This window comes from Euprymna scolopes, chromosome 18, assembly GCF_053919585.1.
Source record: "Euprymna scolopes isolate OS-2025 chromosome 18, ASM5391958v1, whole genome shotgun sequence".
Lineage (NCBI taxonomy): Eukaryota > Metazoa > Mollusca > Cephalopoda > Sepiida > Sepiolidae > Euprymna > Euprymna scolopes.
Window position 1 is genome coordinate 113007126 of NC_136499.1, and position 25000 is coordinate 113032125.

At 34.2% G+C, this 25000-nt stretch overlaps 1 protein-coding gene across 1 annotated transcript in view; it reads right to left on the minus strand.

The window, feature by feature from the left end:
* LOC145297772 (uncharacterized) overlaps positions 1-25000 on the minus strand; it is a 482067-nt gene that overhangs the window by 232071 nt on the left and 224996 nt on the right. The window lies entirely within an intron of this gene.

The window sequence follows — 25000 nt, forward strand, 5'->3', positions numbered from 1 at the left end:
CGTTGACACACCGATTCACACTGGATCACTGAAGTTAAGCAATGTTGAACCGGGTCAATACTAAATGGGTGACAATTTGGGACTTCTAGGTGCTGTATGTTCTCTCTGCTTCTCGGCATTGTTTCCAGTTGTCCAGGACTTTTCCATGCCATTAGACTCAAACAATGCCGATTCAGGAAAGGTGTGGTTGGAGATTGTGCAACTCTTGCTTCACAATTACACATGCAGCTGCCCCAACAGGGAGTATCCTTTGTCTTTCGAGACTAAACGAAGGATTGTGTGAAATGCTGTTCAGTTATTTTAGTGATGGAACGATTCTAATATTTTTCCCGATTCCGATACAATTATAAATTTCATGGTAAATTCTCGATTCCGATTCTTTATAATATCGGTAATAGAATTGTTATTTAGTTCCAATTACAATAAAAACACACGTTGAATGTGCAGATATTTTCTCACGTGTAAAAACACATTTGTGGAGGATGATCTATAGGTATTAGTTTTACCGCTAATTTAAAAATCAATATTCAATTATTCATTATTTTATCATTATTACCATCAATGGAAGATTTTACTTAAAACAAAATCAAATAAAAAAGACAAGTAAAGAGAATCATTTTTGGTATCGGAAAATAGGCAAAAATTTGAAAATCCTCATTCCATCTATATATTAATACGATAACGTGTGTGTTATTTTGTGTGTCACACTTACATCTTTTTTCTTCCGAGTAACTGTCGTTTAATTATGACCTTCCATTTCTTATAATAAATAATTTTACCAATGATTATTCATAAGTTTTGGTTTCGGTTTCGATTAAAGCTGATGCACCTTAGTCATGTGGATATATATTTTTTTTTTATTTTTGAAATCACAACTTTATAATATATAAGAATCGATATAAAATTAACTCAATAATAATATATATATACGAAATCTGCATGAATTAAAATATCATATTTAAGCGTATTTTACAGCGGGGCTATGTCAGGTGCCCCTGCTAACTTAAATGATATATACTTCTGCAGTTTTAACAAAAAGGCTACAATAATGTCAGGACATATCCATTTACACTGAACATCTACAGAATGCCAACATCAATATATTACATATGAATGAGTTCCCTGTGGAATTTCCACAGGTCCCGCTAGTCAATATATTAATACGATAACGTGTGTGTTATTTTGTGTGTCATGTTTACATCTTTTTTCTTCCGAGTGACTGTCGTTTAATTATGACCTTCCATTTCTTGTAATAGATAATTTTACCAATGATTCTTCATAAGTTTTGGCTTCGGTTTCGATTACAGCTGATGATACTCAAGTCATCTATATATTAATATGATATTCCATATTTTATATAATGGAATATTCTGATTCTCTTATTTCCTTTGAACGTTAATAAACACAAAGAAATAGATAAATAGATATAGACCAGTTGTTCTCAACCTTTTTACGTATGGACCCCTTTTTCCTTCTTTTTTTTTTTTTGGTGGACACTCATAATTATTAGTCAAACAGACAATATAATAGGAAAAGAATCGACTGCCTGAGACGCATATTTAAAACCATCTCCTATCACTAGGGGTCCTGGATATGACCTTAAACTATATCCAGTGGTGAAGCCCCAGTTTGCGGGCTTTGGGGAGTGTGGAGTCACCCTTTAATTGCCATTGCTCCCAGGTCCACTCTGACCCGGAGTGGCAGTACCTGTTAGGGTCCCAACTATGGGTTAAATAGAAACTGACTTGAAAACAATAAATATATTCTATTAAAAAAATTTTCTTCAAAATCTTTGGGCATTAAATAACCTGGAAAGGGTCGATATGCTGTAAAACAAAAAACAACCAACCAACCTATCACTAGGGATGTGACAACAGCATATTCTTTACACTTTTTTGACTCTTGAGTATATATCCGTTAATATCTTGTACGTTTTATATAGACGGTTGATTATGTCTTACCGTGTCGGATATATACTTGAGAGTCAGAAGAATGTAAAGAATAGTCTGCTGTCACAGCCCTACCTATCACTTTTTCCTTTTTTTATCGCTGGATTGTCACGTGCCCAGAGTGTTAAAAACAAGATCTCCAGTCACGGTTATGGTCTTTGGTGTGGCTCCATGTGAGGGCCATATCATGCTACCTCGCATCTTCGAAGTCGGCTTGAAAGCCAACACCATTTTTTCAGTTTTATCACTTTTGCACCGATTTTTCCCGACTAAAACCTAAATATAAAGTTTCACATGGGTTCGAATACCCTATATATTAAGTTAAAAGCCTATAGACGGAAAACAGAGAAAAGAGTTTGGTAGGCGATTTTTTTCTAAAAACAAATACATATACGCATACATAAATACATAGAGAATGAGGTTTGTGTTTATTATAAACTTTTTACACAAATATTATGCAAGTATAAATTATGTAGAATATCTGCATGAATATAATTACACGTAATAGTTAACTAAAGATGATCATCCCATTAGAAAACCCGAAAAAAACTAATAGGGAATTAATTAAAATAATTGTTTAAAAGAATATGCAAATTAACTAGATATTTTGCAGATGAATGCAATTCCACGACCCATATATAACAAAGTTGTATTTTTTTTTAATAAATAGAAAAAAGGTGTTTTTAATATTAATATCATTACACAAAAAATTATAGGATTATAGATATTTATACATATATATATATATATATATATATATAGTCATCCACATACAGTGGTGTTTCGTTGTATCACAACTTATTAGTGCGGTTAGACTAGCACCATTCCCGAGCTGAGGATTGAACCTACAACCATCGAGTTGATAGTTGGCAGTTCTACGGATTTGCTCATAGGAATAGTGCTCGAAAATGATTTCAACAAATGTTCACTACAATAAACACACTTCCAGTGTTTTACAGTGCTTGACCTGCTTGTATATTTACAAACAGACAAACAAACAAACAAAGGCACACACACACGCATATATATATACATATGTACAGATGATGATTGCAACGTATTATCAGACGAGTGCCACTCCCTCAGACACTTAAAGTCCATGAGCTCGAAAATGACTTCCATCGCCGCAGAACCATTTTTATAGACAAATGCTTGAGGGAGTATCTATACACAGATGATGTTACAGGGTCTTAGCTTTGTACGACAGCTAAGTCTCTCTCTCGGTTCAAGATGTTGAGATCCAGCAACAAGCAAGAGCAAGATAGCCAGCAACAAGTTAAACTGCAGACCAGCTTAATGCGGGTACTGGTCTCCCGCTTTATGGTTTTTTTAAATCAGAGATTTGCTTCTCCTAGAAAGGTTGCCTTCACCACGGCTCACGGGAGTCCTCTCCACCCCAGCATACACATACATACACACAACCACACACGGTGCTAGTTGGCCGTTGACCCCAAAAAAGGGTTCATTCGCCCTTTGGAAGGTCTTGTTTTTTATCCTTCAGGTAGACTAGCCACCCTCCTCACCAAACAAGTCTGATGGGGGAACCAGTTTAGTCGCCGGTGACCCGACCATGAGGCAGGTAGTACTGAGTTACATGGTACCAGTAGCATATGACATGACCTGATTATATGTATAGATACATATATATATATATATATATATATATATACATACATATATATATACATACACATATATATATAGATATATATATAGAAATACATACATACATATATATATATGTATATATATATATAAAAACATACATATACATGTATATATATAAACATATAAATATTTGTAGGTACATATATATACATACATATATATATGCACACACACACACACACATATATATAGATATGTATAGAGAAATACATACATATATATATATAGAAATACATACAAATACATATACACATATGTATACACATATATATATATACATACATATATGTACATACATATACATATATATATATATATATATATACATATATATGCACATATATACACATACATACACTGCTGATCAAAAATTTAAGACCACTAAAAAATCTTTAAAAAAATAGCCCTTTTTTAAGGATAGATTTTAATCTCTTCCGACTTAACGTTACCAATACTACAACCTAAAATGTTATAGAAACAAAAAGGTACATTCCAAAGATTTATTATTAAAATTTAAATTTTTATTAAATTAAGCTTTTTACACATGATCAAAATTATTAGATCAGAGACAAAAATTCTATTAAATTGTACAAAAAGTGTATGAAAAGTGTATGAAAACATTCAACAATCAAACTTAATAATGAGTTCTACCTCCACTGCTTTTGATGACTTCAAAAATTCTTTGGGACATGCTAGAAATAAGGGTTTCCATTAAGGTGCGGGGGATCCTGCTCCAGTTTCTGAAGATGGCTTCACGAAGTTCATTTTTTGTTGAATATTGTTCGCCATTTCGATAAACCTCTCTTGTCATCCATCCCCAAACGTTTTCAATTAGGTTCAAGTCTGGTGAGCATGCAAGATGTCCCAAGAGATGAACTTGTAGAAAGCTCAAAGTCCGTCTTGCAGTGTGGATAGTATTATCCTGGTAGAATAACCATCCATCCCCACACAAACGATGAACCTCCATCATCAAAGATGCTTTTTGTAGCATGCTAATAGAACCAGCTGCTGTCTGACGACCCTGCACCACCTGGAGCTCCATCGCCCCGTTGTAAGAAAAGGCACCCCATGTCATTACAGACCCTCCACCACTATGACATGTGGAAAGAATTTCAAGGGGCATGTTTTTGTCATGCTTATATCGCTGGAAGTCATCAGGACCGTCTAAACTGAATTTTTTCTCATCAGAAAACAGGACTTTCTTCTACTTCTCAACGTTCCATGTTTGGTATTCACGACCAAATCTTAAGTGGACACTTTGTAACGTGGAAGCAATCGGGGAATTTGTTTACGCTTTTTACTTACCATGTCTTAAGTGTCGTCTGATGGTTATTGGACTGCAATCAGCATCTGTAATCGCCTTAATTTGATTAGGAGAAAGTTGTCTGTCATTCATAACAATCCGTCTGATTCTCCTACTCAATGCAGGAGAAATTTTTTTTGGGGGGGGTTACCAAAGGATTTTGCTTTTCCATAATTCTCAGTGTTCTTTAGAAAGTTGCAAATAACAGTTTTACTGTGATTTACCTTAGCTGCTATCGCTCTCTGTGACAAACCTTGCTTATTGAATCCTAGAATTCGAGAGCGCTCTACTTCGGTTATTTTTCTTGCTTTAGGTATGGTAACACCTTTACACAGTGATTGCTAATCTCTAACTGAACTAAAAACATTAGAATTACCACGAATCTAACAATTTATACCCTTGGTCTTATAATTTTGATCATGTGTAAAAAGCCTAATTTAATAAAATTGCAAATTTTTAAATAAAATGTTTGGAATGTACCTTTTTGTTTTCATAACCTTTTAGATTAATAACCTTAAGTCGGAAGAGTTTAGAATCTATCCTTAAAAGAGGTTTCCTTTTAAAGATTTTTAAGTGGTCTTAAATGTTTGATCAACAGTGTATATATATATATATATATATATATATATATATATATATATATATATATATATATATGTGTGTGTGTGTGTGTGTGTGTGTGTGTGTGTGTGTGTGTGTGTGTGTTTAAGCTTTTTTTGTCAGTGTACTAGAAGGAATTCAGTTGATTACAACCCTTTCTGAGTGTTCTTTACATTACAATAGTACAACCCTTAATCCGACGGCGCAATACTACACTGTTTAATACTGTAAAACTGAAAGGAAACTGTTCCGCTTGAAAAGGGCGCAATTTTCTTCTTATTCATATTTATATTGATTCTTTGCTTTAAAAAACTAAAGTAATTACGTGTTTACTTTTTAATGTCCCATCTTTCTGTTTCGGGTTATTTTACTAAAGTAAGTAAAGCTTCATTATTTTTCAAAACTGTTTTTGTTTCTTTGTTTTTCGATATTTCGTCAATATTATCTAGTAAGTGTGTTTAGCAGAAAAGCCAACAAACGACTGCCCGAAAAAATAAATATACAAGAAATAAATGTTACCATAGTCAATAAAAGTTCAGTTCATGTTTTTTTTTGTTTTGAAATAGTTTTTAATGCTCTTTACTTGAAATAATTTCAGCGAACCGAAATTAAAACGAAATTTGAGGCGATAACTACTTAAATTAATTTTTATATAAACTACACATGCCATAATCGAATATTTCTCAAGGACAAAATAACGGAAAACATTAAAATATGTTTATAAATATTCCTTACATTGACGGAACTTTCTTTAATTGTTAACACAGAATGCTCAGGTGCCCCTCCTTCAAATTGAAAACGGGACTCTCCTTTTCAAAGTCGCTGTCATTTTGATTTTTTTAAACCGGTTCGTAAATTAAAAAAATTTTTTTTTTTACAAACTCCTTAAAAATACAAACCAATGAACTTTTCTACCATAAATGTAACTTTTATTGACTATGGTAACATTAATTCTTTGTATATTTATATTATTATTATATATATATATAACATTTTCTCTTTGTAAGGAAACATCATTTTGTTGGTCACTCTTGGTACGAATGGAAACAAAGTTGATATAAAAAAATATATTTTCGCGAAAATTATCTTTACTTTCATCATATTTTGCTTAGGGTAAAATTTTTGAGTATCAAAACCTATCTCTTTACAACCCCCTCCTTTTCATAACCTATCATACTTTCATCAATCACAGTCCATTTTCTGTAGTATATATATATATATATATATATATATATATATATATATATATATATATATATATATATATATAGAGAGAGAGAGAGAGAGAGAGAGAGAGAGAGGGAGAGAGAGATGTCATTTGTTTTGGCTGTGATACTTTTAGAATGAATTCAATTATTTATACGAAACTACATTTTTACCTAAATGCGAGTTGGGGATAATTTTCCTGTTGAACCATTTTGTACCCCCAAAATAGAAGCGGCATATGTATACATATATATACTTATATATATAAGGGAAAGAAAATTAAAACTGTAAGTTGAACTTTACAATCAAAAATGTATAAATGTGGGTAGGTAGGTGTATGTATGTTTTGTGTATATGTGTAAGTGTGTATATGTGTAAGTGTGTATATGTGTGTATAAGTATATATACATATATGTATGTATATATATGTATGTATATATATATATATATATATATATATTTACTTTTATCAATATCTGTATATGATTGACAATCATTCGTGTGACTCTAACTGTTGCTGCTATTATAAATATTATTTTTATCGCCATCTTTATTAGTTTATATATATATATATATATATATATATTATATAATATATATATATAATAAAATTTTTTCATTATTATTACTAAGATTTTTATGCTTATTACTAAATTTGTTACTAAATTGCTAAATTACTATTATTATCATTATTTATTTATTTATTTTGTCATCTTTGTCATCATGACTTGTTAGCAGCCTTAATAAGCTATGATTCTGCAACACTTAAAACTTTACAATCCTCACTCCTTTTCTTAATAATATACATCGAATTTAACACTTTATAGAAAGATCTGTTTCGTTCTATCTAGACAATTTCCGGTCAGAGTAATACGAGCTTTCACGGACTGATTTTTCCCGCTTAGCCTGAACTTAATTACTTTAAAATTTAATTTGAAATCACTTTTTCTAATTAAGCAGATAATGAAGGTTCTCATACTGGATTTCTCTTTTTATTATTAGGTCCCATCGACTGGGGACAGCCTTCTCTCTGGGCTACTGCACTGTCCGAAAAAAGTTTTTTTTCATTATTTCAGCTGTTTTGAAGACTTTCCAATCGGATGATATGCATCGTCACGCTGGACTTATTTTGGAACCCATTCTCTCTAAAGAACTATTTTGAATTTCGGATCAACTTGAGAGGATTTTCATACAAGCTGAAATATTATGCGTGGTTTGCTTTTATATATATTTTTTTACATATCCAACATTTTTTCACTTTTTTATTTGGAAATTTATAACTACGATAAATTGCAGTTTCACTTCATTCCTTAACTAGCCAATTCTAGCATTGCTACAAATATAATTTGCTGATTTCTTTATGTCCTCTGACGAGAAGAATAACAAGAATAGCATTCTTTGAAACTTTGTAAAATAAGGACTTTGTAAATTGTTTTTTGGAGTATTCAGTTGAACAATAAATTTTGATTGTAAAGTTCAACTTACAGTTTTTATTTTCTTACTCTTGTAATAAGTTATACTCTCTATTGCATATTGAGCTTTTTTAATTCAGTTGGGATTTTTTATATATAAATACTCTTATTATATTAGTTTGAAGTTTACCATTGTGTATATCAGGTAAACATTACATCCCTTTGTTTTCATTAATTACTTACACACACACATATATATATATATATATATATATGTGTGTGTGTGTGTGTGTGTGTGAATACACATATATACATATATATATACATCTACACACATATATAGACATATAATATATAGTCATATACATATACATATGCATATACATTCATATATACACATATATACATGTACATAGATATATATATATATATATACTCTTGTCAGGTCATGCTATATGCTACTGGTACCATGTAACCCAGTACTACCTGCCACATGGTCGGGCCACCGGCGACTAAACCGGTTCCCCCACCAGCTTGTCTGGTGAGGAGGGTGGCTAGTCTCCCTGAAGGATTAAAAACAAGACCTTTCAAAGGGCGGATGAACCCTTCTTTGGGGGGGTCAACGGCCAACTAGCACCATTGCATGTATGTACATATGTGTATATGTGTAAATAAAAAAAAAAAAATAAAAAAAATTTGCCGTGCGGGGCCATAGAAATCCCTGACTTGGTGCCCAGGCGCTGGTTAAGCCCACCCGGAGAGATGGACCCGTAGGTCTTGTTAGGCCATCTGTCTAGGAGAAGGACACTCTGAAAGTAAACCTGCACTCCACTCCGCCAATCAGTCATCTTGCTTAGCCTGTCACTGGTTATTGGCTTAGTGGAGAAAGAGCGTGTTCTACGTGTTGTACAAGCGTAAAACACAGTAATCTTCTGTACAGACAACCCTCTACAAAGTCACATGGCGATTGACAAATGGCGACGTCCACAGGCCTAACAAGCTGGAAGTGGACAGTCATGACTCCACACGTGTGCGACTCTCGACCCATCTAACGTCGTTGTTTAGTTGAATGAACAGCAGCTTGCCTCGGCGAGGTCTTGAGTGTCTGAGCAGCCCTTTTGAGGACAGCACTGCTCACCCTCTCTATAGGGAGGGGTCTAGAAAAGGTGACCCAAAAATTGCCTGTTCATCTCCGAGCTGGCCAGCTTACTGCGGTTGGCGGCTGTTCCTTAAAGCAGGAGAAATACCCAAAAGAACAAACAAAGACTCATGATATCGACCTGGAACGTCCAAACACTTATTGATCACGATATTTTTTCTTCTAACCCTGAGCGACGAACAGCTATCGTCGCGAAGGAACTTAAGCGGTATAGGATTGATATCGCTGCTCTGGCGGAAACCCGCCTGAGTGGTGAAGATCAGCTATCCGAAGTGGGAGGTGGATACACTTTCTTCTGGAAGGGAAAACCAGACGGGGAAAGGAGGGTCGGTGGGGTGGGGTTTGCCATCCGAACCGAACTAGTTAAAGGATTAGAACAGCCATGCGCGCTGTCTGATAGGATTATGTACCTTAGAGCACCCATAGGGAGAAATCGTTTTGGTAGCGTATATTCCATCTACGCTCCCACGCTCTGCAGGGACGAAAAAGACACCCTTACATTTTACCAGGAGTTACGAGCAGCCCTATGTTCAACCCCGAAAGCGGATAAAATAATGCTGCTGGGGGATTTCAATGCTAGAGTGGGAAATGACCATGAGATTTGGTCACCGTTGGGAAAATATGGTACGGGTAAGACGAATAGGAATGGACTTCACCTCTTACAGCTTTGCTCTGAATTTGAGCTGGTGATATGCAATACGTTCTCACAGCAAAAGGCCGCCCATAAAGCTACATGGTTTCATCCTCGCTCTGGACACGGTCATATCCTGGACTATGTTATCACCAGAAGAAGAGACATTCAGGATGTCTGCAAGGTTCGCGTGATGAGGGGTGCGGACTGTGGAACGGATCACATGCTTGTTAGAGCCAAGCTGAAACTCCACATTAGGAGGAGATTCCGGTCACAAGGTGCGCAGCCACCCAAAAGACTAGCCACAGGTAAGCTAAAGTCCAAGGCCGTGCAGAAAGAACTACAAGTCGCTCTCGGAAGTGCAGACTACGATGGTTCATGGGAGAAATTTAAGTCGACCGTACACAATGTCAGCTGTGAAGTACTAGGTGTTGTGAAACAAAAGAATCAAGACTGGTTCGACGAAAATGATGCCATAATCAATGAACTTATAGAGCAAAAAAATAACGCACTCCAGAAAATGCTCGGAGCGCCCAAAAGGGACCGGCCGAGACTAAAGCAGGAGTTCAAGGAAGCGAAAGCATTGCTACAACGCAACATACAAAGCATGAAGAATAAATGGTGGAAGAATATATCCAACCAGGTGCAACTGGCGTTTGATAGCAAAGATGCAAAAACTATGTAACACCTTATCAGACAGGTATTTGGGCCTCAATCCTCAGTGATGGTGTCCCTCAGATCAAAGGATGGGGCGTCGCTAAATAGGAGCCTGGACAAAATCATGCAGCGCTGGACAGAACACTTCAGAGATCTGTTCGACAACCCCTCAACTATTGATGAGGAAGTCATCAGGAATCTGCCACAGCAGGAAATCAGACAAAAGATGCTGGCTCACCTGACTCAACATGATATCAGCAAAGCTATTAGCGAGATAAATACGGGAAAGTCGCCGGGGCTGGACGGCATTCCTGTCGAGATTCTCCAATATGGGGGCAATCAAATTACAGCTGAAGTACACCGATTGATATCCAAGGTCTGGTCTGGGTCTCCTGTACCCCAAGATTGGATCAACGCGATACTAATCCCACTGTATAAGGGAAAAGGACAAAAAGTCCTATGTGGGAACTACAGGGGTATAAGTCTGTTGGAGGTAGTCGGTAAGGTATTTGCCAGACTCCTACTAAACAGACTAAATGAATATATTTGCCCCTCAGTACTGCCCGAAGCCCAAAGTGGGTTCAGACCCGGGCGTGGCACAATGGACATGATCTTCTCAGTCCGTCAGATACAGGAAAAATGCAAAGAACAAAGGCTAGCTCTATACCAGGTATTTGTAGATCTGAAAAAAGCCTTTGACACTGTAAACCGAACTGCCCTGTGGATAATATTGGGGAAACATGGATGTCCACCTGGTTTCGTAAATATGATCAGAGAACTGCATGAAAACATGAAAGCGCGTCTCCAGCTAAACGGCACAGTTTCAGAGGGCATTGCCATCGACAACGGGGTTAAACAGGGAGATATTCTAGCTCCAACCTTGTTCTCAATCTATTTCGCAACAACACTCACGTTCGCATTTAGAAACTGTGAAACGGGAGTGCTCTTTCGATTTCGGACAACGGGCAAGTTATTCAACCTTACTCGTTTCAGGGCCAGATCGAAAACATTTCCCTCACTTGTCAGGGAGCTGCTGTATGCTGACGATGTAGACTTCGTCGCACACACGGCAGAAGATATGCAGGGCATCATGGACCGCTTCTCCAGGGCGTGCACTGCCTTTGGCCTCACAATTAGCCTGGAGAAAACCAAGGTAATGTTCACCCCAGCTCCAAACAGCCGCTACGAGGAACCGGTCATCTGTGTAAATGGAACGAAACTGGGCACCGTTGATGACTTTGTATATCTTGGCAGTACTATATCGAGCGACGGAACCCTCGATAAGGAAATCTTAGGAAGGATCAATAAGGCAAGTAAGGCCTTTGGTAATCTCGAAAAACGAGTGTGGGCAGACAGAGCCCTGACCTTCAAAACAAAGATAAAGGTATACGAGACTTGTGTACTACCTGTCCTCCTATATGCCTCGGAAACATGGACGACATATCGCTGTCATATCAAGGCTCTGGAAAGATTCCACCAGACATGCCTACGCAGGATATTTAATGTCACCAAACAAGCTCTCTTGTCCGATGAAGAGGTGCTCAAGAAGGCGAGCACATTCAGCATAGAGGCTCGAGTCTTTCGAAACCAGACTCGATGGGCGGGTCACGTAGTGAGAATGGAGGATTATAGGATACCTAAGCAATTGTTCTATGGGGAGCTTGAATGTGGCAAACGACCCAATCACAAACCTCGGAAAAGGTACAAAGATGTAGTTAAGGGAAACCTGCGGGCACTTGGCATAGAAATAACAAGGTGGGAGGAGATAGCTGAAGACCGGGAAAGTTGGAGGCACTACGTCTATGTGGGATGTGAGAATTTTGAGGTTTTGAGAGTTGAGCACGCCACTATAAAGCGAGCCTTACGAAAGCGAGAGGATACAGAGGACTTTGATCTCGACCCCACGTACTCGTGCGGGATATGCGACAGGGTGTGCCTGTCAAAGGCAGGCCTCAAGAGTCATGGAACTACGCACGCGGGACATGAACTGGGAGCACGGGAGGGAGGGGGGCGGTCACCAACAAGGTTATCCTGCAGAATATGCGGCAAACTCTGCAGGCCGGGTGGGGCTATGTGGAATCATATGCGGACTCACTCACACGCCATCGTATCGTGAGGGTTGGCCGTCTTCTGTAAAGAAGTGGCAGTCACCATATATATATACATAAATACATATACATATATATACACATATATACATATACATATATATGCACATATATACATATATATACATATATCCATATACATGCACACATATATATATATATACATATATATGCATATACATATATATGCATATACATGTACATGCACATATATATATATATATATATATACATATACATGTACATGCACATATATACATATACATGTATATATACACATATGTATACATATGGATGTATATATACGTATATATACAATGTATATATACGTATATATATATATACAAAGTGGTCAGGTCATGTCATATGCTACTGGTACCATGTAACCCAGTACTACCTGCCTCATAGTCGGGTCACCGGCGACGAAACTGGTTCCCCCACCAGACTTGTTTGGTGAGGAGGGCGGCTAGTCTCCCTGAAGGATTAAAAACAAGACCTTCCAAAGGGCGAATGAACCCTTTTTTGGGGTCAACGGCCAACTAGCACCGTGTATATTTGTGTGTATGTATATATGTTTTTGGGTGGAGAGGGCTCCCGTAAGCCGTGGTGAAGGCAACCTATCTAGGAGAAGCAAATCTCTGATTTAAAAAAACCATAAAGCTGGTCTGCAGTTTGATTTGTTGCTGGCTACCTTGCTCTTGCTTGTTCCTGGATCTTAACATTTTGAACCGAGAGAGAGACTTAGCTGTCGTACAAAGCTAAGACTCTGTAACATCATTTTTGTATAGATACTTCCTCAGGCATTTGGCCTCAGGGACTAAGCGTCTGAGGGAGTGGCACTCGTCTGACAAGATGTTGCAAGCATCATATACAAAGTTATGAAATCAAAAAGATGCAGTGTTTTCCTGATATACTCAATGGTAAACTATAATCTAATGAAAATACCAGTAATTATATATAGATAGTTTAATCCCAACCGAATAAAAAAGATCAATGGAGAGTAGAAGAGAAAGAAAATTAAAACTTTAAGTTGAACTTTACAATCAAAAGAACCCATGGACTAAAGGAAAAACAAAAGGAATTCAAATTTCTTTTCATTTTAATTTAGATAAATAAATATTGTACCTAATTCTATCTAATTTTTTGGTCTCAGCTAACTTTAAAAAAAAGATGAATTCTTACCCCTTTATCAGAAACCTCTCTCGTTAAATACGAAGACAAAAGGATAAAATAAAGAAATTAACTTTTTTTTTTACATGGGGGGGGGTCACCGCTTATTAAGGCACAGAGGCCACTCGAGGATAAGGGTTAATAGGTATATATTAGTCATTGTGATTTTAGCGTAGTAAACATTAGTGGGAATTTTGTAACTTGGGTTACTTAGGAGGACGGTTCAATAAGAACTTGTTCATGTTGGACTTGAAGACAATCAGATTGTAGTCAGCTGGGAAGCAGGCAAACGGAATAGAGTTCCACAGGCGTGCAATTCTAAGAAAGAAGCACTGTTCATGGAATCCGCGTTTAGGTGTAGGCACATATAAAGAGTGTGGGAAATTGTTGATAGTGGTTTTGGCAAGACCAGTGTTTTTCGTGAAAGTCTAGCGAGGGGGGACCAGAGATCGAAGTTCAGATGAACTCCTGCCATGAAAATTACGATAAAGCAGGGACATGATTGCTTTAATTTAAATTTAGATGAATAAACGACGCTCATGAAATGCAAGGATTAAAGGAAGAACAAAAGAAATTCGAATTTCTTTTAATTTTAAATTAATGTACTTAATGCTATTTTATTTTTTGGTCGCGGCTAACTTAAAAATATAGTAATTTCTCCTTTTGTCAAAAACTTACTTTAGAAAATGTAAGGAATAAAGGACAAAATATAGGAATTAAAATTTCTTTTAATTTAAATTTAAATGAATAAATATTTTACTAAATGCTACTTAATTTATTTTTGTTCCAGGCAACCTAAAAAAAAAACAAAAAAAAAATAATTTTTTCGTCTTTGTCAGAAACCTCACTCATTAAATGCGAGGACTAAACGACAAAATAAAGAAATTCAAATTACTTTTAAATTAAATTTAAATGAATAAATATTGTACTAAATGCTTTTTTTGTTTTGGTCTCGGCCAATCTAAAATGTCGTAATTCTTCCCCTTTTGTCAAAAAACAACACGTATAATATGAAAAGACTAAAGGGACAAAATAATGGAATTCAAATTTCTTTTTATTTAAATTTAGATGAATAAATATTATACTAAATGCTATTTAGTTTTAGTTGTGGGAAACCACCCTCCAAATGGACTAACCAATCGTCTATATAAATTTTACGCATGACAGTCCCAGGCGGAGATTTAATTCCATGTGACCCTGACCCTCGCATGTTTGGCGAATTACTGGTACTGGTCGTTTGTAACCTTTCCGTTTTTCATGTAATACATGTTTAAACTGTTCTCCGTTGTTTTGTTCTTTGTGGCTACTTGGCGACATTGGGTTCGAGAGACAGAGCGACCGCCATTAAAGAAATGCCGGCTCCAGAAAAAAGGAAAAAATATGTTCAATCTCAGTATAAAACAAAGGGTTATTTCTATAAAAAGAAAAATGAAAATGGCAAACTAATGCCAAAACAGTTCTAAACTTGGCAAAAAAAAAAAAAAAAAAAAAATTCATGTAGACAATATTAACCGAAAACTGAGGAGAATTTGTACAAAGATAATGAAAAAAAAAAAAAAACTAACTAACTGTAAAGTTGTACAGTAACTGGAAAAAAATTGATTTTATTGTGCAAATATTTTTGTCAATAAAATTTAAACGGATTATTAAAAAGTTAAGGGCATATGTTATACAAATTTCAAATCTATTTAGTTTGAATTGAATATACTGCTGCACAAAAAGTGAAGATACTGATTTCACAACCGGAGAAATCAGCTTGGGAGGCAGGTGTTGTGGGGAACCACCCTCCAAATCGATTAATCCATCGTTCATATAAACTTTACGCATGGCGGTCCCAGGCGGAGGATCTAATTCCAGAGCGACTCTCGCATGCTCGGTGAATTACCTACACTTTTCCTTTGTAACCTTTCCGTTTTTCATGTTTAAACTGTTCTCCGTCGTTCTCTTCTTTGTGGTTACTTGATAGCCATAACAGTTTTTTGGTTTCTGTTCTTTGTCAGAAACCTCGCTCAAGAAATGTAGGGACTAAAGAACAAAAAAAAAAAAAAAAAATCAAATTTCTTGATTTTAAATTCAGTTGAATAAATATTGTACTAAATGATATTTAGTTTTTGTGTCTCGACTAATCTAAAAAACAAAAAACAAAAAAAAAAGCAATTCTTCTTCCTTTGTCAGAAACCCCCGTTCATGAAATTTAAGGACGAAAGGAGAAAATCAAATGTCGTTTGATTTAAATTTACATGAATAAATATTGTACTAAATGCCATTTAATTTACTCACCCAACCTAAAAAAAAAACAGAAATTCTTTCCCTTTCATCAGAAACCACGCTTATGAAATTTATGGAGAAAATATAGGAAGTAAAATTTATTTTAATATAAATTTAGATGATGTACTATATATATATATATATATATATATATATATATATTAATTTATTTATACAAACATTAATGGCTACATATGTGCATACATGTTTCTGTAATCACTCACATAAGGGAATTATGTCTTCAGGCCAAGAATTACCGTCGAAAGTGATATTTCCACCAAATACATTTCCTATTTCGTTTATCAAGTTAGCATGCAACCTGGGTGGGAGTCATAAAAAACGGTAAAAGGATGAGTGAGGTCTTTTGAAGATAATAAACATCTTTTTTTCTTTTCCCTTTCCCCTTCCAAGCTAACTTTTGGTTTTTATGGCATAAGGTACTTGGGAATTTAGTTTTCTTGTCTTGGAGTCTGTAAGTTAAGAACCTTAGCAATGGTCAGCTAAGTACTGACCGGTGCCTTTTAATCTACATCCACCCACACACACATACAACACGCACATACAGAGACACCTCCACACACACACACACACACACATTAATACCTATATCCAAAAGCGAATCCATTCTGTACGCTTTTTTTTTCACAACACACATACTGAAACTAGACAATAACTCTGAAACTACGCAGGAATAGAGTTAAAATTACATTAAGTTAAATAAAACAAAACAAAAATAAATAAAATTAAATAAAAATAAAATAAAATTGAAACAAATAAACAAACAAACTATGAATAAATATAAAACACAAAAGTTATCTAAACCCCACATGTACCTATATACATATATTAATATACTTATAAATGCCTACACTTTGCCACACCCGCGCATATATACACACACACACATTACAGACATACAGAGACGAATAATAGCATTTTATTTTACTTCTGTAGCGTGGTAACCCCTTCGTACATTCAATAGTATGCTACCACACTCCAGTGTTAAATGTGATCAGATTAGGAGAGCAATCCATAGGGACATGAAAGACTTTGGCCTAAAAGTAGAAGTTAATGCTAACTTAAAACAGGTTAATTTCCTTGACGTTACTTTAGATCTGGATTCGAATACTTATAAACCATATATGAAGGATAATGCTAATCCTATTTATATGCACCCGCAGTCTAACCATCCACCATCCATTATTAAACATATACCATTATCTATTGAAAGTAGAATAAGTAACAATTCATCTAATGAAGTAACTTTCAATGATTGCAAAGCTATTTATAATACAGCACTTAAAAATAGTGGGTATAAGGACATAGAGATAAAATATAAGGTAACTAACACTAGCACAAATGGATCTAGAAATCGCGGTAGGAAAATTATTTGAATATTATGTTGAAAACAAAACTTGGTACAAAATTTTTACAACTTATTAACAAGCATTTCCCACCAAATAATATATTACATAAAATATTTAATAAAAATACATTAAAATTAAGTTATAGCTGTAGTGATAACTTAGAAAGGATTATAAAAAAGCATAATGGAAGAATTTTAAAGACGACTAATAGAGAAGATGAAAATAATAGTGCAAACACTGCGGTGAATAAATGTAACTGTAAAAAGCCTGAGGAATGCCCAATAAAAAATGAATGTCTGACCTCATCAGTGGTATACCAAGCTAAGATATTCCCGGTGGAGAACCCAAGGGACGAAAGATTCTACATAGGGAGTACCCAAATGACTTTCAAAAATAGATTCTATGGACATACACGCTCGATGAGTAATCAAACATATGAAAAGGACACTTCCTTATCGTTATATTACTGGAAATTAGTTAGAGAAAATAAAACACCTAGTATAGAATGGAAGATTATTAGGAGGGCAAATACTTGCCACTCATTGAACTCACCATGTCTATTATGCTTATCAGAAAAACTTGAGATAACTAGGTTTAAAGACAGAGAAAAATTATTAAATATTAAAAAAGAAACTGCTATATCCTGCAAATATTACAGAATACACGCACTTAAAGAACTCTAAATTAGTAGACTAGAACAACTATGAGTACAACTAACCCCCATCAAATAACCCCCCCCCCCACAAAGAGGATAAGTGAGGTCGCAACTATGATCATACCGGTATGGGTTACGTAAGTCGCTTAATATTCTACTTCATCGAGCAGTTATGGTATTACTAACCGAAACAAGTACCTGTATGAAGGTATATTTGTAACCAAACGAGTAATAGATTGTTTTTGAGTGAACCTCGTAATAATATATGCATATGGATATTTTTGGGTGTGTGCATGTATGGATATAAGATCTTTGTATACCCGGGTAGAATAAGTAATTTAAAAAAAAAAATGAAGAAATATATAGATGAAAGAAAGTAAGGAATGAAGGGTGAATGAAAGAAAAGGGGATAAGGAAATTAGGGTGAATAAACAAAGATGAAGGTAAGTACTACAATATATAAGCTTGTGTACTCGGTTTGTATAACCTAAATACTCTGATTTCTGTCATGTGTCATTATATATTATTATTGTATCGTGATACATCTTATGTATATCTGCCTTACCATCGAAAGAGTGTTTGCTTAATATGAGGATAGGCCTATGAACTTCATGCTGAATTCAATATAAACTTTTACGTAGTGTAAATTTTTACGAAAAAACCTATAACTTAGGAAAATGTAACAAGCGGGTGAGGCTATGAAACATAGCGTGTAGAGTTTGATAGAAAAAGGGAATTTATGTGGTAAATGTATTCATGTCTGTTTCTACTTTAGATGTATCATTTGGTGGCAAGGTACAGGTATATATGTATATGTCTATATTTGTGTGAGTATGTATGTATAAGTGTATTTTATGTATGCATGTATGTTTGTATATTTATATATGTGTATGTATATATCTGTGTGTATGTTTGGATATGGATGTATTTCGGTGTGTATTGTATGTAGATGTCTGTATATGCATATATATTTCTGAACTATTAGAATAGGCTGCCTCATATATGATTGTTGTAACAATATAGACTACAAGAATGTATGAATGTCCGAATGTTGTTTATATATATATGTTATATGTGTATGTATATGTGTGTATGTATATATGTATATATATACATATGTATATATATGTATGTATGTATGTGTGTATGTATATATATATACACCGTATATACATATATATAAATATACATATATATAAATATACATATATATATATATATTAGTTTCGTGGTTTAATTTTAAATTCTGAAAAAGCAACATATAGAGGCATATATTCGATTTAAGAATTTATTGCTTGACAAAGGAATATATAAACGGAGTTATTTTAATTTCCTTAATCCATGGATTTTCAACAATGGCTCACATCATCAGAGGAAATGAAATGCAGTTAGCAAAATGTTCAGCTGCAAATGGACGCTATTTTGCTTTTCAGCACAATTATTGAAAATAGTTTTTGGGTGGTTGTGGATTATTATATGGAGGAAATTATACGAAAAGAGAAGTTGATACTACCTGGGTTGTCCATTATCGGAAGGAGTCCAATGTCATTCGGGGTTACAAATCTGGGTGGGCAGAAAATAGGCCCATGGGAGAAAGTGATATTCCTATATAGCGAAAGCGTACTGCTCAATCTTGATATTTCGAAAGTATACCGGGCCGTCTTATTCGTTGTTGCGTTGATTGTATGTTATTTGCTTTGGTCCAAATGCTTTCTCGATGTTGACAGAGTATATCCGAAATTGGGTAGATATACCATTCCATTGTAAATATCCTCATGATTAATAGAATTTGAGCATTGAATTAAGTGTTCGATGGCCCTCGGAATCAATAGTATAGTTATCAAAATACCAAAGATGGCAAAATAATCCAGGTATAGATATTCGGAAGAACATGCTGGAACGGTTTGCTTGAGGTATGAGTCTAATAGAAAGATATTTCGATATCCTGTTTATATTTGATGAAGGAGGCTTTTTAGATGAGGGAAAGAGGAGGGAGACGGTAAAGAGAGAGGGGGGGTTAAAGTTGGGCGAGCATACATGTTCTTAATGGAGTATTTATGGCGGGGGGAAGGGGTAATTGCGTTTTAGTATTTTTAAAAAAGTTTGAACTCTTGATTTTAAGTTCAAGTGGGAAATGGATATTCTTGTGATTTTCAATGTGATGTGTGCGTGATAGGGGTGGGTGTGCTGTTTTTGCTGTGGGGATGGGTGAGCTGATGAGGTGAAGTTAGAGACACGTCATGGTGTGAAAATCTGGAATGTTTATAGGATTACTTAAATGAGTGAGTTTAAGGTTGGCTTATTTTAATTTTGAGTGTATAATTCAAAGGTGACTTGGTTAGTTGAGATAGGTCAGTTAAATACGTTTGTTGTCGTAGTTTGATCTAGTTTAAATGTTTGTTTAAATTTTATTTAAAATATATATATATCTGTTTGAAGGCGATCTATGGATGAGCCTGTTTAGTTGTTCGTTGAGTTGGAATTGATGTTTGAGTGAGTGCTTTATATACTGTGGTTAATTGTATATTTAAAAATAAATTTTTATAAAGGGGCGAGTTGATTTAAATGTGGGGCTGGGTATATCGTCGTCCATGCGTGGTTAATTTTGACTATTTGTATTTTGATTACTTGTATATCCACCTATCAAACCTAAACATGTGCAAATATAAGCACATGTATACCCACATGTATTCAAACATACGTACATAATTTAAAATTAAAATATAGCCTGCTCAAAGCCACCGAAGCCACCATACCTGAACTAGTTTTGGCACATTGCCCCTATATGTACGAGCATGGGTTCAAGTTTGTATGAGTGTATATGTATGCACGCATGAGAGGGTGGATGTTGTATGTGCTGTAGCAATATTAATATTTACGTATGTCTATGTGTTCCTTATACATATGCATGTTTGAATAAGTATATGTTTGTACGTGTCTATATATGATTGGCTGTATATATATGTGTATATATATGTGGGTATGTGTGTATATGCATATATAAGTGTATATATGTGCGTGAATGTATATATATATATATATGTTTGTTCTTGTCTATTAACTTCATTTCCTTATATATGAGTATGTATATATATATATATGGGTGAGCTTGTGCACGTTCGTTTTATGTTGAATCTATATACATATAATTATGCGCTGTAGAGTGTATATATGTATGTATGCACGTGTGTGAGTGTGTGTGTGCATATATACTGCGTATGTATGATTGCTTATGTGTGTACAAATATATATATGTATATGTATGTATATATATGTATATATATGTGTTTGTATATATATATATATATATATATATATATATATCATCTTTTGACATGTACACTTTTAACGCTAAGATTGTATTTTTTGTTTGTGTTGTAATAACGCGTCTCCTTGTTGTAATGTATAATTGCCCATAAATTAGTTTACACGCAGATCTTTTCCCTTTCTATATCTGCTCAACATTCTAAACTTCCCTTTTTATTAATTCTTACTTTCACTCTTTCTCTCTTTAACTATATTTCATCATTCTTTCTTTTCTCTTCTAGCCCTTGTTTTCTTTATAATAACCCTTTATATCGTTTTTTTCTTTTTCTTCTCCGTATTTTTTTCCTCTATTTATTTTCTTTCTCTATTTCTTTTTTCTCCTCCTCATCATTCTCTCTCCATGATATTTTTTTATTAGTTTTCTTTAGATTGCCCCTCCCTCTTTACATCTTATAATTAAAGTTCTGTGTTTTAAGGTTTTTTAACTCCAACCTTTAAAGAGTTCCTACCTAAAAAATCCATTATTCACTGAACATTTGAATAGTCAAGTCGCTGCCTGATGATATCTGTTGTTTGATTGAAACAAATAGCTGTTTGAAGCAGCGGGATGTAAACATGTTTATATAACAATAAACAAGTATATATATATATATATATATATATATATATATATATATATATATATATGCGTGTGTGTGTGTGTGTGTGTGTGTGTGTGTGTATGTGTGTGTGCGTATGTTTATGTGAGCATGGATATTAAACAGAGTTATGCACTTTGGCCGTTTACTGGTACACTCTAACAATCTATATCTCCCTAGACCATAAAAACTGTGTTGGCAATTGGTGAATACACCCTTCTCTAAAATAGAATCACCAGATAAACCCGATTATTTGTTGATGTATATGTATATCTTTAAACGTACGTACACGCTATCTCGAGTACGCGTGGATTCATATTCGCCCGGCTATAAAAGTAGTTCCCTTCTCTAATATGCGTGTTTGCATTATGATATATATATATATATATATATATATATATGTGTGTGTGTGTGTGTGTGTGTGTGTGTGTGTGTGTGTGTGTGTGTGTGTAATTGAATGCACCATATACATTGGTATAGCAATGCGTATATGTATAGGTATGTATTTGTGTAAGCATGGTATGTATCAGTGTTTGTACGTAAGTGTAGGCTATCTGTTTGTGTGTGTATGTCTGTACATATATATGGTCGTATGTTTGAATATCTGTGGGTATACATGTGCTTATATTTGCACTTATGTTTAGGTTTGATAGGTGGATATACAAGTAATCAAAATACAAATAGTCAAAATTAACCACGCATGAACGACCACATACCCAGCCCCACATTTAAATCAACTCGCCCCTTTATAAAAAACATATTTAAAAAAATGTATAATTAACCACAGTGTATAAAGCACTCACTCAAACATCAATTCCAACTCAACGAACAACTAAACAGGCTCATCCATACATTGCCTCCAAACAGATATATATATATATATATATATATATATATATATATATATATTTTAAATAAAATTTAAACAAACATTTAAACTAGATCAAACTACGACAATAAACGTATTTAACTGACTTATCTCAACTAACCAAGTCACCTTTAAATTATACACTCAAAATTAAGATAAGCCAAACTTGAACACTTATTTAAGTAACCCTCCAAACATTCTAGATTTTCACACCATGGCGCGTCTCCACCTCATCAGCTCACCCATCCCCACAGCAAAAACAGCACACCCACCCCTATCACGCACACATCACATTGAAAATCACAAGAATATCCATTTCCCACTTGAAATTAAAATCAAGAGTTCAACCCCTTTAAAAAATACTAAAACGCAATTACCCCTTCCCCCTGCCATAAATACTCCATTAAGAACATGTATGCTCGCCCAACTTTAACCCTCCCCCTCTCTCTTTACCGTCTCTACTTCAACCCACTTCCTCTTTCCCTCATCTAAAAAGTCTCATTCATCCAATATAAACAAGATAACGAACTATCTTTCTATTAGACTCATACCTCAGCGTGCTCTTCCGAATATCAACACCTGGATTATTTTGCCATCTTTGGTATTTTGATAACTATACTATTGATTCCGAGGTTCATCGCACACTTAATTCAATGTTCAAATTCTATTACTCATGAGAATAATTACAATGGAATGGTATATCCACCCAATTTCGGATATACTCTGTCAACATCGAGAAAGCATTTGGACCAAAGCAAATAACACACAATCAACGCAACAACGAATAAGACAGCCCGGTATACTTTCGAAATATCAAGATTGAGCAGTACGCTTTCGCTATATAGGAATATCACTTTCTCCCATGGGCCTATATTCTGCCCATCCGGATTTATAACCCTGAATGACATTGGACTCCTTCTGATAATGGACTACCCAGGTTGTATCAACTTCTCTTTTCGTATAATTTCTCCATATAATTATCTACAACCACCCAAAAACTATTTTCAATAATTGTGCTGAAAAGCAAAATAGCGTCCATTTGCAGCTGAACATTTTGCTAACTGCATTTCATTTCCTCTGATGATATGAGCTATTGTTGAAAATCCATGGATTACGGAAATTAAAATAACCCTTTCTATATATTCCTTTGTCAAGCAATAAATTCTTAAATCGAATATATGCCTCTATATGTTGTTTGATTTTTCAGAATTTAAAATTAAACCACGAAACCTATATATTGCTCTATTCTTAAATATTGAGCTTTTCCTTTTTGGCTAGGATCTCCTTGAAATATTACTTCAAGAAATATCCATCAGGATCTTTATCTGAATTCTATCAGTATCTTATCTCGCTTATATATATATTCATATATATATATATATATATATATATATATATATATATATATATATATATATATATATACTGTGTTAACAAAACCAAGACTTCAACAAAGGAATTGATAGCAACAGAAAGTGTATTTAATTGTAAGTTATCATTGTTTCAATACCAGTTGAACAATTTCCAGCATTATGGCGTTTAAAAATTTTCACATAACCAGCATTTCTTCAGACTTCTTTAAACTGCAGACTTTGGCAAAAGAACATTGTTTAAAGAAAATTCCCTTAACGGAAATAAAGCATGCGAAAACATTTACCCTGGAGGCATCCTCCGTTAAAAGCCCACTCTCTCTCTCTCTCTCTCTCTATATATATATATATATATATATATATATATATATTTATATGTATATATTTATATGTATATATATTTATTTATATATATTTATATATATATATCTATACATATCTCGATATGTATGTATATATATTTATATGTATATATTTATATATATACATATATTTATATATATAGTTATATATATATATATATTTATATATTTATATATATGTATATTTATATATATATTTATATTTATATATATATTTATGTATATTTATATATATTTATATATATATATCTATATATATTTATATATATTTATATATATGTTTATATATATTTATATACATTTATATATATTTATATATATTAATATATTTATATATATTTA